This window comes from Tyto alba, unplaced genomic scaffold, assembly GCF_018691265.1.
Source record: "Tyto alba isolate M040663 unplaced genomic scaffold, T.alba_DEE_v4.0 Super-Scaffold_42, whole genome shotgun sequence".
Classification (NCBI taxonomy): domain Eukaryota; kingdom Metazoa; phylum Chordata; class Aves; order Strigiformes; family Tytonidae; genus Tyto; species Tyto alba.
The window spans coordinates 27,143,349-27,159,872 of NW_024881318.1; the positions used below are offsets into that span (position 1 = coordinate 27,143,349).

At 39.5% G+C, this 16,524-nt stretch overlaps 1 protein-coding gene across 6 annotated transcripts in view; it reads left to right on the top strand.

Annotated features, from left to right (window-relative positions):
• The first annotated feature begins 443 nt into the window (after positions 1-443).
• Positions 444-16,524, top strand: part of ERBIN (erbb2 interacting protein) — a 129,143-nt gene continuing 113,062 nt past the window's right edge. For 3 of the 6 annotated variants that reach the window (XM_033009175.1, XM_033009179.1, XM_033009178.1), the window contains exon 1: positions 761-1,018. The gene's annotated coding sequence lies outside the window, so the exon portion shown is untranslated. Of the gene's footprint in view, positions 463-760; positions 1,019-1,367; positions 1,436-5,678; positions 5,696-16,524 lie in introns of those variants that run through there. The other 3 variants (XM_042804493.1, XM_033009176.2, XM_033009177.2) reach the window with 3 other exon arrangements.

Below are 16,524 nucleotides of genomic sequence, written 5' to 3' on the forward strand. Positions count from 1 at the left end.
GATTGGCTGCACCGCGGCCTCCCGCGCTCAGCCCCACACCGGTGGAGGGGGTTGGGGTGTGTGAGGGGAGACCAGCGGGGCCCGGCAGCGGCGCTCGCCCGCCCCCTTCCCCCTCCCGTCACGGCCAGTGTGTGTGTGGGGGGGCGCGATCGCCGCCTCCGCCTGGCCCCGGTCCCGGCCCCGGCCCGGCTCCCGCCCCGCCCCGCCCCCGCTGCAGTACCTCCCCCGGCCGGGGCGGTGGTTCGCGGCGCCGGCAGCCGCAGGGGCGCGGCGGCCTCCCCCTCCTTGTTAACGCCCCCCCCCTCCCCCACCCCCCCCCCCCCGAGATATTCCCCCGCTCCACGGCGAGCCCCGAGTTCCCGGCTGCCGAGGCTGGGGAGAAGGGGCGGGCGGCTGAGGCGGCGGGAGAAGGGGGAAGTGTGCGGAAGGAGGCGGGGAGAGAGGGCGGCGGCGGGCGGGCAGGTGAGGCAGGCGGCCATCCCGCTCCCCTCCCGCCCTTGGCGGCGGCGGCGAAGCGGGGGGGGGGGGGGGGGGCGCGGTGCGTGGAATTGAGGCCGCGGGTGGGGAGCTGGGGGCGGGGCGGCGGCGGCCAGCGCGCCGGGGAGGCGGCGGCGGCGGCGGGGCGGGCGGGCGGTGCCGGTCCGGGCCGGCGCGGGGGGGCGGCGGCGGGCGCTGCGGTCTGGCCGCCGGGCGTCGTTCCTGCCGGGCGGTCGCGGCGCCGGGCGGGGCGCGGCGCGGGTCGGGTCGGGGCCGCCCGCGGGGCAGAGCCCGGCGCCGCCGCGGGCAGGGCCCGGGCAGAGCCCGGCCCCGCTGCCGCCCTCCCCCCGTGCACACGCACGTCGCACGCTCCGCTCCGCGAACGCCCCTGTCGAAAGCTGTTGCATCTGCTCCCTCCCCCCGCCTTCTCTGCCCTCCTTCCCCCTTAACGAGAAGAAAACTCGATTGGATTTAATATATTTCCTTGGGGTCGGAAGAAACTCCTGCCTGCTAGATCTGGCTTAGACGCCCGACGGACGAGGTAAATTAAATGGAGGAGGCTTGGGGAGCAGCAGCGGTAACAACAGAAAAATCCTTCCACTGCTGAAGGGGGTGGGGAAAAAGGAAGGAGTTCAAGCTTCATTTTGATGTCCTGGTTTTGGCCTTTATTTTTCTGTGTTTTCCGCCTTGCACAGTTTAGCTGTCCAGTGTGTTTCTCCCTCTCTTGCCGAAATTCTGTTTGTATGAACGGGGTTTCATGGAGGCTGAGGAAAGAGTCCGGGTAGACCGAAAGTTTTTAAGCTCCTCAGACACAGAAGTTTCTTTGTTCGGTCGGAGAAGGTGTTGAACTGAAACTGCTCAACTCCGTGACTCCGCTGCTTCAGCTCCTTCCCTTCCAAAACGATTGCTAACCCTGCGAGTTTAATTAACATCTCGGGAAATAAGAGTCCTAAAGGAGGTAGTATCTTTTATTTAATCGAATGATCTTCATGCTTGACGCTGCCTATGTCTGCTATTTCTTGTTTGTCTTTCACCTTGTTTTCTGGAATATCGGTTAGGTCCAACTCCTTCAAGGTAGCTGTTAAATTTTTTTATAAAAACATGTCTCCGTAGTCTTCTGTAAATACTGTCGCAGTTTTTCCCCTCGACTGCTGCCACCACCTCTCTTCCTCTCCTCCGCCCCCTCTGTATCCTCAAGATGACGAGTTGGACTGCATATTTTTCAGCTTGTATAGGAGAGGCATGTATTGCATTTTGATCCTTGTGAAGTTCATCTAAGAACCACCATTAAAAAAAAGAAATAATTAGCTAGTGGTGTGACTTCTTAAAAGTATGTGCAGTTGAATCTGAGTTAACGTAGCCTTCTTTGGTTTTGATAACTACTTTCTCTTTTATAATTTTTTAAAGGAGTCCCATTTGAAGCTATTGGAGGGGAAACTAAATGTGAAGTTTTAGTGTTATGTTTTGTACTGCTGGTGCTGGTTAAGTTCTGCCAACTAACTAGTTGCATGTAGTGAAAGCAATATTGCTCACCACACATTCATTTCACATGCCTCAAAGAGGCAATTATTGGTTAGTTCTTTAGTGAAGGCAAGGAATTTCTCATATTGTGGATGTTTAAAGTGAGCTAGAAGCCATAGCTCTGTGCTAGCTTATTGAAATGTTTGTTCCTGTTTGTCAAACTCAAAAGCACCATGTTGGTCAGAGAGGATGTCTGTGTTTCAGTCTCTCAGGTGTCTGAGATGTGTTGGTATTTGTGGGGCTTGGACAAAGCAATTTCTGTGCAAAATTTTTAACACTCCTACATATGTAATTCTTTAACAGCATTAACTAATGTAGTGTTTGAGGAAAAAGTTACTAATCCAACTCTGTTTGATACACCATGAGGAAAAATGTTAACATTTAAGTAACCCGAAGGGGTAACAAGTAAAGGATTTGGCTTGCAATTTGTAGACTTACCTTTCCAGGCAGCAGTAAGGATTATTCATAGGCATCAGAAGGGAGTGAACAAAATAAATGACAGTGAACTTCAGTTTCCTTATACGGCTGATGCTTGGCAGAAAAGCAATGAAGTCTAAATAGAGTAATCCTTTTACAAAGAACGATCCCTTTCCAAAGCAGTGTTTCAGTCCCAATAATGATTTGAGATTCTTGGGGGGGTGTAGGGGGTGGGGAATTGTAGCAATGCCTGTCAAATTTAGTTGTAAACCACTGTGTTCATAATGGATGCAATTTTGTTTCTTTTCAGACCTTTTGTATTTCTCATGATGCACTTGATATTTTTCAATGCCATGTAGAAGAATAGATCCTTGTAGTGGAGCCACAACTTTTTACGCTAGTGTTTTGTCACCATGGTAGCTATGGATAAGGCCCTTTTTAATGATGAAAGTGTAATCCAGTACTGATTACAGTTAATGGTTACATCATAGAATGCCATTCATGTCATTAGCATAGTTTAGGAGTTATGAGGTGTATTTTTTCTTGAGATCAACCATCTCAACTAAAAATCAGTCTGCCATTGATATTCATATAAATAAAATGGTTTAAGTATACACATAGTAGCTCACATCGCAGGAAACAACAATGTGTCATTGGTTTGGGGAAACATTCTTTTGACCTGGCTGTTCCTTGCTCATGAATTAAATTAAGCTCAAGTAAACATCAGTAAGTTTAAGTAGGTAGGCTTGCAGTCAGAGCTAGAAGTTACAGCATACGGCATACTATGGAATGTGATTATCATTAGGATTGCTATCATATTAGTAAAAATGTGAATATATTTGTTTAATGAACAAGCTGCCCAGTAAATAATATGTGATATAAATAGTGCACTACAGCATATCCATTTGCACATTGCTCATATAGAATAGGTGAGGGGTCTCCATGGAGAAAGTATTATTGATTGAAAGTTGCCTAGTGTATTAAGCTGGTGGTATGAAAACAGTGTTATGATTTGTCCTCAGTGGAATTTGTTCAGAGTCTGTAGTCCCAGGCATAAAGAGCCATGCTTGGAACATCAAAGCTAAGGAAAGGCTTGCACATATGTAACATACATAATACATAGCATGTTGGCAGTAGGTTCTAGAAATAGATGGGGATGGAAGTAAATCCGTCAACTCTGCTTTCCTGTAAGGGTATAATGAATCACTGGCTGTCTGCTTTGTTTTCTTGTTTTGTTTTTGTCCTTCCTGCTCGCAAGCAAAAAAAAAGGAAAATCTTCTAGGGAAAATGTTACAGCAAGATCAAATGGTTGATATGTCATCTCTTCAGCAGATTCTCCTTATGGAATAACCTGATCTGCTAAAGAAGGGTCTGACATTTATTCCACACAGAGGATTACAAATCTAACCTTTTCTGAATGAGTAACTGGTTGAGTTGATGGAAAAGCTACTCTTATGGATATGAAAATAATAGTCTTTATTCCTGTGTGAGCATGAAAATGTTGATGTTGACAGTTGATATAGATAGTTAAATGTAAATAATCTAGTAACCGAAGATTAGGAAACGTTGCTCTTTTACCTTATCAACCTTTAAGTAAGTAAAACAATAGGTCAGACAACACTTTTCATATCGGATTGAAAATGTTGGCGGTAATGTGTTTATCAGTTTAGCCAGTATATAGCTGCCCCCACCCCATGTTTAGAAAGTACAATGTTTGTGGTAACCTCTTACACTGCTACCTTAGTGTCTTTGGAACATCTCTGAAGTCCAGTGCATATTTGTGAGATGTAGGTTGCGTCCTCTACAACTTCTATAAGTTTAATTGATTTTTGAGAGTTATGCTCTATGTTTCGAATGCATAGGGAATATCTTAATGTTCTGGGTAACTTGTGAACAGTTCTGTGGCTACTCACATGTCAGACTCTGGTCCAGTTCTGGACTAGAAGTTCTTTTCTTTGGTGGGATGGGGGCTTCCGAAAGCTTCAGACATAGATTTCCCACAGTCCTTATAGTTCTCTTAATCTCTTGGGGAGAACCTGCAGTGTGCCACTGCAGTTTCCAACTGTGAAGATGGCATGCAGAGCCCACTGTATCATCTCAGTTGGCGTGCTTGTCTCCTGCTGAGTAAATACTGGTAAAAGTTAGTGGACCTAAATAACACTGACTAGTGTACGTTAGTCATAATTACTTGTTAAGCAATTCTATTAAGTTTAGAAGGGGACAGGTGATATATAGAGGAAGCTGACTACTTCAATGACAAAATGAGTATGGGTTTTTTGAAGCATGTTTTGTTATAAAAAAGTACTGAAATACAGCCTTCATTTGTAATTAATACTACTATTTTCATGTATTGTGAGTAAAACCTTATAGAAGTTAAGATTTGAAAGTAAGGATGCTGATTTAAGAGATATATAAATCTTCTGCCTAAGAAAATAGGAAAAAGTGAATATTGCTATGCTGGAATTGGTAGTATTTTTATTATAGAGTAATCTTGGGATAAGTCTTCTTTTTCTGCTGCTCTCCCTCATTAGTTTCCAGTTCTTTTTAAGACACTTGTTTCTCTGATGCTTATATTTCAATATTGGTATTTGGCTTATTACTTTGTTTAGTTTTACTTGTACTTCCCCTGAAGGTGATACAGAAGCACGACTTTTCAACACTAAATTGCACCTTCCACTTAAAAATACATTGTGCCTTTGCAAAATTGAAAAATAAAGCTAAATATACCTCTTAATTTTGTCTAAATGAAACTAAACTGAAGTATACTCTACGTTGCAGAGCATAAGTGACTAACTTCTCTAGGGTAGTTGAAAAGTAGATTAGTTCTTTCTGTATCTGGAACTAATTTGTAGATACTTGATACTAAGTGATCATTATACATAGGACCAAAAAGTGATGATTATTAGGACAATGTGGACTATCTGGGATGCTGCAGCTGTCCTGGAAGCTGTAATAATGTCAGAAGGTAACCATGCTGTTGGAGTGTCTTGTGTTTGAAGGTGCAATCTTTTTAGATGAGATAGTATGTACTCTCCTCCTCTCCTTATCCACTTCAATAATGTTTGTCATGGCCATATTCTTCTATTGTATTTTTTTAGCATGACCAAGAAAACATTGGGTAACAAGTACATAACTTTGATTAAGGAAGGCAGAGTCATGCTTTGTGTCTTCCTCTGTTCTGTATAGGTCCAATGGTTTAGGCACAGGCTAAACCCTGAAGATTACTTACTATTGTAAGGACAACCTCTGTCCCTGTAAGAGCAAAGCTGCCGAAAAGAAGGTACTGATTTCAAAATGCACAACTTTTTTCATAGTTTCTCACTTTTTAAATACCCAAAATTACACACTTTTGCATCTTTTGACCTATGGTTTCTCAAACTTTTGTTTCATGCTTTTGTAGAATTGAATTCTGCAAGCATAAGACTATTCTATATTCAAAGTAAAACAACTCCTAAAAGCAAACATTTTTTAAGATTCCCTTATTTGGATGCACATTGTGAGAATAATAACTGGAAGGGACTAATAACTGGAAGGAACTGCAGATCAGTGTCTTCAAAGTGATCAGTTCAGAATTCACTGGGTGCATGAGCTCCTTTTCCAAACAAAAAAAGTCTAAGCACAGTGAATTCTCCAAGTTTGTATAGTTCAATATGTACAGTGCTGTGCTTCATGTCTTGTAGATGCCATCATAAAGTTGGCTGGGGTGGAATGAACAGAGATACATAGACATGGTTCAAGTTGTGAATGGTCTGACTATTCTGGACGATCACACACATCCAGTGGGAGATACTGCAGCTGTTTGAGTAGAATTTCCTTTCTAGGAACAAACAGGTAGGAAGGAAATACTTGTTTCATAGTGATTTTTGTGTTCTCTTGAACTTAAAATTAAACTTCACAAGTATGTGGCTGGGGTATAGTTGTCTTCCTGTGAGCTCATAGTGCTCAGTGGCTACTTCTTGTGCCAGTTGTCTGGGGCTAACTTTAGGAGTAGAAGCAGCTCTGAAGTGGTTTGAAGTGTTAGTAAAAGTTGCAAATATTTAAAATTAAACACGGTTTATTTGGAATGGGTGGTATCTAGATGTGAAGTGACAAAGGCCTTATTCTCCTTGGTGGGGGAAGCTCCAATGTTAAGAACTAAATTAAAAATAGTTAAAGTTCTGTTAGTATGTTAAAGATAGCTGCAGAAAGATGGTCTTGGTATCTGAAGCACTGTGCTTTGAGTTTTACTACTGTCTTTTGAGTCTTCTCATTAGTTTTCAACTCTAGTTGGCATGAAGTTCCTGTAGCAGCTGTGTGGGGGGCTGTCTTCCCAGACAGTTCTGGAAGAGAAGTTTAATGTTCTTCCTTAGTCCTCTGTCCCATAATGTGGGGTCTAAGTTTAGTATAGCTGCAGAAATTTTTTCAGCTGCCTTTGCTCTCCTTGTCCTTCAAGTTTTAGAGTAGATACCTTCCAAAATTTCCAAGCCTCCTAAGAACTCCTTCTTAGGAGGAGAGGGCATATATGCTTCGAAGTATATCTGAACAAACATCTGAAATGCAATGCCAGATGCCTGTGAACGTCAGTCACAGGTTCAGCCTTCCAAAATGACTATGGATGTCATCTTAAGTGTTTGGATGGTGGAAAGCATTTCCAGGCTTGTCTGGAAGATTTCTGGTAGGCTGTTAAGAAAGCGTCTAAAAACTGCTGCTTTTTCCCCACATATGACTGTAGTCATCCTGGCATTGTGCTCCCTGGGGGGAGAAATGATAGTTTAGAAGATCAAGCCAATTGTCAGCAATTTGATCAAATTACTGCAGGTCTTCTGTCTTTACTTACAGATAACCCGGAGGATAGAATGGAGGTTTATATTTGAAATTGGATATTGGGAACTCTTAAATAATGATACTAATGTAAATTATAGTTTTTTTTCCTCTGTGGGAACGTTATGCTTAGTAATCTGTACATGCTTATGCATGGTTGTGGTTAAAACAGATGAAAAAACGTGGCTGCAGAAGAATTTGCAAGCTTGAGGCCTATATTTTCAGTAAAAGTGAACTGGAAACTATGGCAGTATAGCAATCTAAATCTTTTGTGACTTAAATGCTCTGTACATACCCATTTTCCATGCTCATGCTACAGAGTATAATATGCAGGTGTTGAATTTACTTAGTTTCCACTTTGGCCCGTAAGGTAGGTATACCTGAGGAGGAGATGTATGTGCCGACAGCAGTTGGTGTGCACTGATACCCTGCTGTGGTACGATTGCTTGCTGTGTCAAATTAGTCCGTGGTGACCTGGAGTGTTAGCTTGGCAGTTAGCTCCTTTTAGGTGAACATACTAATTTTGGGTTACTTCTGGTCACGTAATCATATGTGATGTTCACCCTGGAGCTGTGGGTCATTTCATTTCGGAGGTGCTCTGTATTTTTGGGTGTTGACAATAAAGTTCATCACTGAGGGATAAAATTCAAAAGTTCGTATCTTTATGATTCATAGCTATCCAACCTTCATACCATATATTTCAGTTATGATTAATAAACTTATACAGGGTGACTTAGAATAAGTCATTAATGAATTCTTTAGTAGATCTACTTCTGAGAGGATTTACAGGCAGATGGAATTGATTGTATAGGGCTAGAAAATTGTATTTGGAAAAAAACTAGGATTTTACTTCAAGGTCACTTTTGTTGGTTCACATATAGGTGTTGGGAAACTATTAAAAATAAGGTAACAACTAAGTTAAGGACTCACTTCTAAGTAGGAAGAGGAGAAAAAGATGATTAAACCTCTGTGTTTCCATTCTTGGAATGTGACAGGAAGGGGAAATCAATTGGAACTCCGAATTTGGCAAGCCATCTGGCTCTGATTCTGATGGATAAGATCAGAAATGGTGATATGGGGGAGGGAGAAACTGTCTGAGCTTTACTATTTTACTATACAATTGTTTGACTGTAGTACATCTTATCTGTGTCTTTTTTCTTTCAGGATACCTTTTTTCTGAACAATATTTTGTGAGGGAGGGAGCTTTCTGTGGCTATTGGAAAACTCTGTTCTTCCAGTACATTATTCTTAATGGAGACATTAATGCTTTGGGTTCAGTACCAGAGATTTCATCTAAATACATGAAAATATAAACCATAGAAGTACTGGAAAGCCAAGATAGACTTAAAATAGGTTTTAATAGACTTTGAGAATAATTTACTCTTCTGCTTGCGTTTATCTGGGTGAGCTCCTCTATTTTTCAGGGAGCACTTATTTTGTCTCTCTTTACTGAAAGCAAAGTGGAAGAAGTGCTGAGGATTATGGCATTCCTGTGTGGTTTTTGCAATGTTGTTCTTACTAGAGAAAGACAGTGGAGCAGACAAAGATTTCTCTTGGATTTTCCTGTGGGAAATCTTTGAGATCTCTGGGAGAGATATTGTCAAGATTTCAGATGTCTTGTATTCTTTCATGACATCAGTGTTACTGAATTGGTTTTGCCCAGCAGCCTATGATGCCTCAAGGGAAAGGTTATGGCCCTGTCAATGGAGCAGGTTAAAAGAAAATGTTTTGGGATGGGAGAAAAACATGCCTTTGATCAATACTTTTTTCTCATCCTCTTTCTTCTCTTCTCCCCCTACATAAACCAACTGATCAAGAACCAACAAATTGTTCCTTAAACTTTTAAAAAAGGTGCATACTTTCTCTCATCTGTCCCAGATGGAGTGAGTCCCTGCCAATTTCCACTGAATTCAAATAAATACTTGCTTATTTTAGATCCATAGATCACCCATCATTCCATTTGAGTTAAATCTTGACAAAGTTTTAAACTTCACCTTCAGAGTGTGAAATATCTATAGAGGAATAACCTTCAATCAAAATCAGGATGTTATTATTTTTTCCCAGACTTGTATTAACTTGTTTTTAATCTTTGAAAAGTCTGAAAGGAAATACACACTGAACAATTCAAATTATTTGAAATCACAGTTCTGAAATTCCTACGTTGCCCTATTCAGTTCTGTTTTCTTATTCTGAGAAAAAGAAACTGACATATTAATAGCAAATCAGCATGGCACTGTACCACTTTTTACTTCAATAATATCAAAGTAGTATTGTACCTCTTTTTTTTTGTCTTGCTAGAAAGCACAGGATGTCAGAAGTTAAGTACCACTTAAAGCTGAGTTATTAAATAGACTTTGAATTCCGTTTTGAGGCTATAATTTGCACTGTGATCGAAGGGAGAATCTTAGTTCTACTTAAGCCTTCTGTCAGGTGAAAAACTTGTTTTTGACTTTAGATAGTGAATGATTATCTATGTTGATAACAGCACTTTAAGAGGAACTGTACTTCAATATAATTTTCTAAATTCTAAGCAATTATTAAAATTTTTATTGTAAGCTGTCATTCTTCCCTATCAAAAGAGTCAGAAATACTTTGGAAACCATTCAAGAATAGCCTTCTATTAATTTTGTTGTAACAGTTGCTTATCTGATCTCCAAAATGCCTGATGTAGTAAAATAAAAATAACATAACAGCTCTTCTTTCTTCTTTAATCATCATATATTGGATTAGAGGAACACAACAGTAAGTAGAGAGAAAAATAATTTAGAGAAAAAAATATTAGCTTAAACATTTCATTACTGTGGTGGGAATGAAAAGAGATTATAACTTGGCAAAAATCAAATGTGCCTTGTGAGAGCAAAGCTGAGAAGAGGACAGGAATAATGGTGCTTAGCCACATGGGAGGTGTGAAGGGTCTTGTAGTTAGAACCACAGTTCATGTAAAGAAAAGTCATTCCTGTGTATCACAGTTGTGAGCAACTAATTAGAATGAATCAGAATTTGTATCAGTTGTAAAATTAATGTAGAAGAAAACAGGAGACAGAGGTGTAGTTCAAGGATTTCTTTATTCGCCCAGGATAGTAACCCTTAAAAATGCTGAGAATAGTGTTGAGCTAATATGTCATAATTGTTGTATAAACTAGAGGGAGAAGATTCTTAGAATCTAGAAAATACAGATTTTTTTTTTTTTTTAAAAAAACTTTTTGCTCTTTATAGAAATAGTGGCTACTCCTTATGACAGCAGTGAAAAGGTGTATTTAAGTAAAACTGTTTTTAAAACTGCACTGTAAACAAAAGCTTACACTCTTTGGTACTGTATTTTATACTAAACAAATGTAAAAGGAAGAACCAAAACAGCTATTGAGGTGAGTAACAGACAAATAGAAGCATTCTTTAAGGGCAAAGTATTAAAGTAAAATGGAAGTCCAGTTGTATATGCTATTTCTTTAAGTAGTGATTTTCATTAGGGCACTGTGTAGTGTTTTAAGTGTCAGGGTGCATCTTTGAGTGTGTTTTGGTAGGATATTTTTTTTTTTTTTTTTTTGAAATCTAACAATCCCCAAATGGGTAATAAATAGATATCCACATGCACTTCTCTTTTTGAATTCTGATCTATGAATGTGTTTCCACTTGTGTTCCTGTTACCACAGATTGAATTGTGAAACCTGTCTAGATTTGGTGCAGCAGTTTTTCTGGGCAGTTTATCCACCTTACTAGCTAGAGGGTTTTGAGTGTGGTTCTTCCTCATCCCACATATCCAACCTCTGCTTGCTTTGTATCTCAAAGTCTCATGCTCTTTTGGGCCTCCTGTGTTTTTCTGACCTCTGTTGACTGATCCATCCTAGTTTTAGCTAGGAATTCTGACACTTTTTGGGGTGGGCTGTATATAAAGCAGGGTGTCAGGGGCTGGTTTGTTTTAATATGTGGACCACACAATTTAGAAAGCAAAATAATTAACCAGGAATCTTCTGATAAGAAATAGTTTATTCCCCCCTCCCCCTTTCTGTTTTCATTGTGCTAAACTGTTACATGTTGCAGATTGCCTGAATTTATCTGCAAACAATTAGATGCAGAGTCTGGTTAATAGGTGAAAACTTTTCTTGTGTATTGAAATACTGTGTATTTACAGCAGTGCAGCTTGCTTGTTTAAAAACCTTTGTTATCTGGTGCAGATGGCTGCATAGTCTAAGGAGTGGCTTCCTGGCTGCATTATACATGAAGTGCCAAACATGATGAGTGCAGTTTTATTCTGGAATGCCAAAATACATTGAATCGGTTCAGGAAGCAACATATGTCAAATGAATAAAAATATCATACTCATGTGAAACAGAATGTGGTAGTTAACGTTTTTCAAATCTGGTTTCTTTCCTGAATTATGGGGTTAAAAAGGACTCTTGTATTGAGGGTAGTATTAGATATCAATTGCTGACTTACACCTTCAGTATTTTCACTACTGTATGTTTCCCCATACCATATTTTTAGTCTTGATTAGTATATGCCACAGATGGAAACTACAACAAGAAGGCTATCAATAGCGGTGCTGTATAAGAAAGAGCATTGTGTGTTCTTCCTTGGATATGCAGGCCTGTGCACGGTATACACGTTTTTGGTGGGATTTTTTGTATGTTTGTTTTTTGGTGTGGGGGTTGAGTGTTGTGGGATTTGTTTTTGTTTTGTTTTTTGTAAGGCTGGTAGCTTATCTGTTTCTTTACATCCCCGTGAGAGCTGTATGTAATTGCTAGATACTGCAGGTAGAAAGCCAGGGTTGATGAAAATAACAGTGAGCAGTGAAGGATGTTTTTTCTGCCCAAACTCTAATTCTAGCAAGTTCTAGAGAAAGGAAGTGGGAACATTTATAACTAATAGCTCCATATATTAAAGGATTTTATTATAATAAAGAAAGAAGCACAGGGCATAGCAAATTTTGATGCATATTACTTCCTTGTTTGCAGAGGAGGTGGTAGTCACTTTGATTCCTCCTAGTTGGATATTAAACATTGCACTGACACAAAAGTACATGTGTTTCTAGAAGCTGTAATGCCATCTGATCAGTTTCTAACTAATATTTTGCACAGATTTTTCTTACCTGAAATAATTTGAAAGCCTTGATTTTATAGCTCTGTTAAACGCAGAGGAATGAAGTATGTATCTTTTAAAGCAATTTTGTTCCTTCTGAATGTTGTTTCTCTTGTTTGTTTTTTTTTTTTCCTCTTCCTTCACTATAATTAGACATACAGTTAAAAATTAACTTCAGTGAATTATCTTATGTAAGGTCTTTATTGTTGTTCTGTCTTGTGTAAGAGGTGATAGGTCCCTAAAAGAGGAGAGAAGGGAGGGCGAGTGTTTTCTTTTTGTAGGTGTGGGAGACATGAGTTTATTTAAATCAAACATGTAATAATTGTGTAGCTTTATCTGAAGCCTGACTGTAGCAGAGGCCATAATTACCATAATTTCTTTGGGTTATGGTGGTATTTTTGATGATAAGAGCTTTTTTTGGTGATATTATGAGCTCACTTGTGAAGCAGAGTTGGAAGCTTGATATGTTGCTGTCTCCTGGATTGAAAGATGAGGTGCTGGTGTTTCTTTTTCTGTTTTAAATTCTATCCTTCCTGCTCCCTGAAATTTTAGCTGTCCTGTGGTAATGATAACACTGACTAAGGATGAGTTCATCTGCTGAGAGATGAGGCATACAATCCAAAACAACTTCTGGAGTTGCTTGTTTGTATCTAAGCCCCTATCAGCTGGGTTCTCATGTGCTTTCACATTTGTTCTGACAGTCCACCTGTCTTTCTTGATTGTGATGTGTGCTAGTTGGTCTGGTCTCAGCCTTCTTTGAGATAGTTATGAAAGAATCTATAGAAAATATATTCAGGTATACCAAAGCTTTCCTCCTTAGCCTTTGTTCTTCAGTGAAGTACGGTGTTCATTCTAGTCACTGATTTTTTTTTTCATGAACGAATAGTGGTCCTGCTAGACAAAGGCAGTCCTGGCCTGCTCAAGCACGATTTTTTTTCTAATGTTTCTACTCATCTCCAGATATCAGTGGCTTCAGCACTGTTCTGTAGCTCTTGAACTGTAGGAAGTGCCAGAAATAATAGGGCGACGAAATGTTCTATCAGGTCTGTGTTCCTTCTGTCCTTTTGTGTTTCTGAAACGTACTTCCAAGTGCACCATAGCAAGTGCTCCAATTTCAAATAGCAATTCAATAGCAAGTGAACTTGGAAATCAGTTCACACATCTGTGTTCAGGCTGGACTTGTTACTATCGCAGTGTTAATGCAGTTCCACAAATGCTAATCTTAATACAAGGTTGGGGTTTGATGTTCAGAATCTGTAAATGGTGGCAAAATGCAGTGTTTGCAAGTTATATTATCTTTCTCACTGCTTGACCAACTTAAACTCTTATCAACGCCCTTGTCTTTTCTGGTTTTAATAGACAAGTAAGGCTATGGAGTCTACTGACTTTTCCCCCTGCTCTTTGGAGTTAATTCCAGATCTTCTGCAAATATCTTTCTATGCTGTTGATAGCATTGTAGAAGCAAATTCATGGATTTATCCAGTATCGCTTTTGTTAACTCTCCATTTAACTGTTGTCTTGATTTTTTTTTTTTTTTTAAAGTACTTTGCAACTTAATTCTACTCTGTGTGATTTAGTTAACCATGACATACAATTGATGTGTTTAAAAGCATATTAGCTGTTACATTCTGTTTCATCCTTTCCTGTGTTTTCTTTCTGAATGTGTCCCTTCTCCTTAGTCTCTTCAAGACCTTGATAATGTTGACCTTGAAGCAAAGCAGAAGAGAGCATCTTGGAAGAATTTTATTTATTTAAAAAAAGCTATTTCCATTTCATTCTATTGGGATTTACTGTTAAGTGTGTTTTTCAGTTGTGTGATGTGGGTGACTCTTAGTTAATCAATTAGTAGGAGAGGCAGCAGAAGAGGAATTTGGATGAGAAGCTTGTGTGCACTGCAGATAAACTGGTTTCATCCAAAGATGGTTTCATCCATTGGCTTTATATCCAAACACCTCATGGTTAGCAGAGATTGTATTATTACATGGATTTCATATGAGAGAAATCATCTTTCCTGTTAAGATTGGAAGTAGGATGCATTCTGCTCTGATGGTCATCATCTGCTATAAAATGGCAGCTTCTGATGCTGTAGGAAGCTTGAGCTACATCTTGTATATCTTCAGCTACTTTTTAAGAGCACTGGGACAGAGGGAAGATGCATGTGGCACTGTTGTGTATTTCAGGTCTCAATTTTTCTTTTTATGAATATTTAGTATTCAAGGTTTGAATTATGGGTTGAAATTCACAGAATATTTTTCTACATTTTTTTAAAAAGTCTTAATATTATGATTAGCCCCAGCTGAACAACTGAAAATCCTATGAGCACTTTTTGACAAGGCAACTTCTTGCGTTAGTCGCTTTGGAATTTAAGAGGGATTTTTCTTTGGTTAAAAGAAAGTAAGTGTAAGTAAATTTTTAACTTACCATGTTAGGGATGGTGATCTGTTTTTTATACTTTAGTCTCATTCCCTCAAGCCTTTTATAAATGTAAAACATTACTTTGTAGTCAAATAATTGATTTTTTTTTTTTTTTTTTTTTTTTTGCTAAAACATGTGCGGCACTTGCAGAACAAGGATGCCTTGCAGTTAAGAAGGCCACATCCTGTAAATATTTCTTTCAATTCTGAACTCAGACTGTAGAACACGAACTGCTGATGTAGACACTGTCTGGACCATAACTATTTACTAACCTGACTGTCTTTGCTGCCGTTTGGTTGCCTAGAGATATTTGGCATGACTGATTTTTCTTTTTTTAAATTATTCCCCCCCCTCCCTCCCTCCTCAAACTTCTTGTCTTTATTGTTTGATTCTTTCAGGAAAAAAACAAACACTAAAACTATGAATCCAAGGCAGACTAAATTATAAAATGTGACCCACATTAATGAATTTTGATACCAGCATGTGCTGCTGTGAAGCCTAAATTACTCTTGCATATGTTTTTTTGATACATCTTTTTCATACTAAGGGAAAAATACCAGTAATAATTAAGTTATCACCTTTACTTTAAAGGAGTCTTAATTTAGAAAGCCTGTGACTGAAAGTATAGTCTTACATTCTGCTGCATCTGCTCTGACAATAGACAGTGCACTTACTCTTTCATTCCTGAGTGGGTCCTTTGCTTCATATGTGAAAACTTGGTCTTGAAGGTCAGTGAGTTGATGAGTAAGCTGATCTAATTAGAAAAAAATTCCCCCTGATATCATGCAGGGTTAGGCTTTTTGGGTCAGTTACTAATTAGGCTCATGGTGTGGTTATGCAAACCCTAGATTTATTAAAATGCAGGTGTGAGGGGAAGGCAGGGCTTACTCTTCCTTTAGCAGTCTCTAGTTTGAATTAAATACAACAGGAATTGACTTGCCTTTTGGGTTCCAGTTGATGGTTTGGAATAGTCTTTCACGAGATTACAGTGAACATAAATGTTGCTCTTCATCACTGATTTGATTCACAATAATCCTTCCATAAAAGTCAAATGCAGTTAAAAGCTGGGGTATTTACCCTTTCAATCTACCCCAGAAGAGATACAACTGGTATCACCTCCTATCTTTCCTGCTTTTTTTGCGATATGCAGGTTGGCTTCTAGACTTTGGACAGTAGGCTGGGAATTTCATGACTATCTGTAAAGTGGTCTGTAATTGCTGCAGGAGTGGGAAATAACTAACCATGGTAAGAACTGAAATTGGAAAAGGAGAAGCAGCAATGAAGTCCTTTCTCCTGAAAGCTACCTTGCAGAGCACTTGCTCTTGAGACTTTTGTACCTAGTCTTTTTAGTTCCTGGGGATTTCTGGTGGCTTTATTTTTTTTATTGTCTGGAGGGATGTCTTGACTGAAATATGTAGGTCAACAGTATTTGAATGTGAGATACTTTGCTTTCAAATTAGACCCCAAGGCTAGTGTGAATGGAGAACTGATAGTTGATGGACAGTCAGTATGATTAGTAAACAAGTTCACGTTATGTATTATCACTGGTAGAATGATGGACTCAGAAATGTCTGTCACTGATGTGTGGGATGCCATTACTGTATTTTACTTTTTCATCTCAGATGGGCAATGTAGAACCACTTTCATTCAGTGAGGCATTAGAAGTGCCACATATTTTAGGGGGCAGGGAATAGAAGAATAGAAGGCATTTAACTTCATCATTCAAAATCTGGGAAATTTGCCACCCAAATGTGAAGGTGCTGTTTGACCATAGTGTAGGGCTGTGTATAGTAGTCTTACTTGCTGTCTTGCACTCAT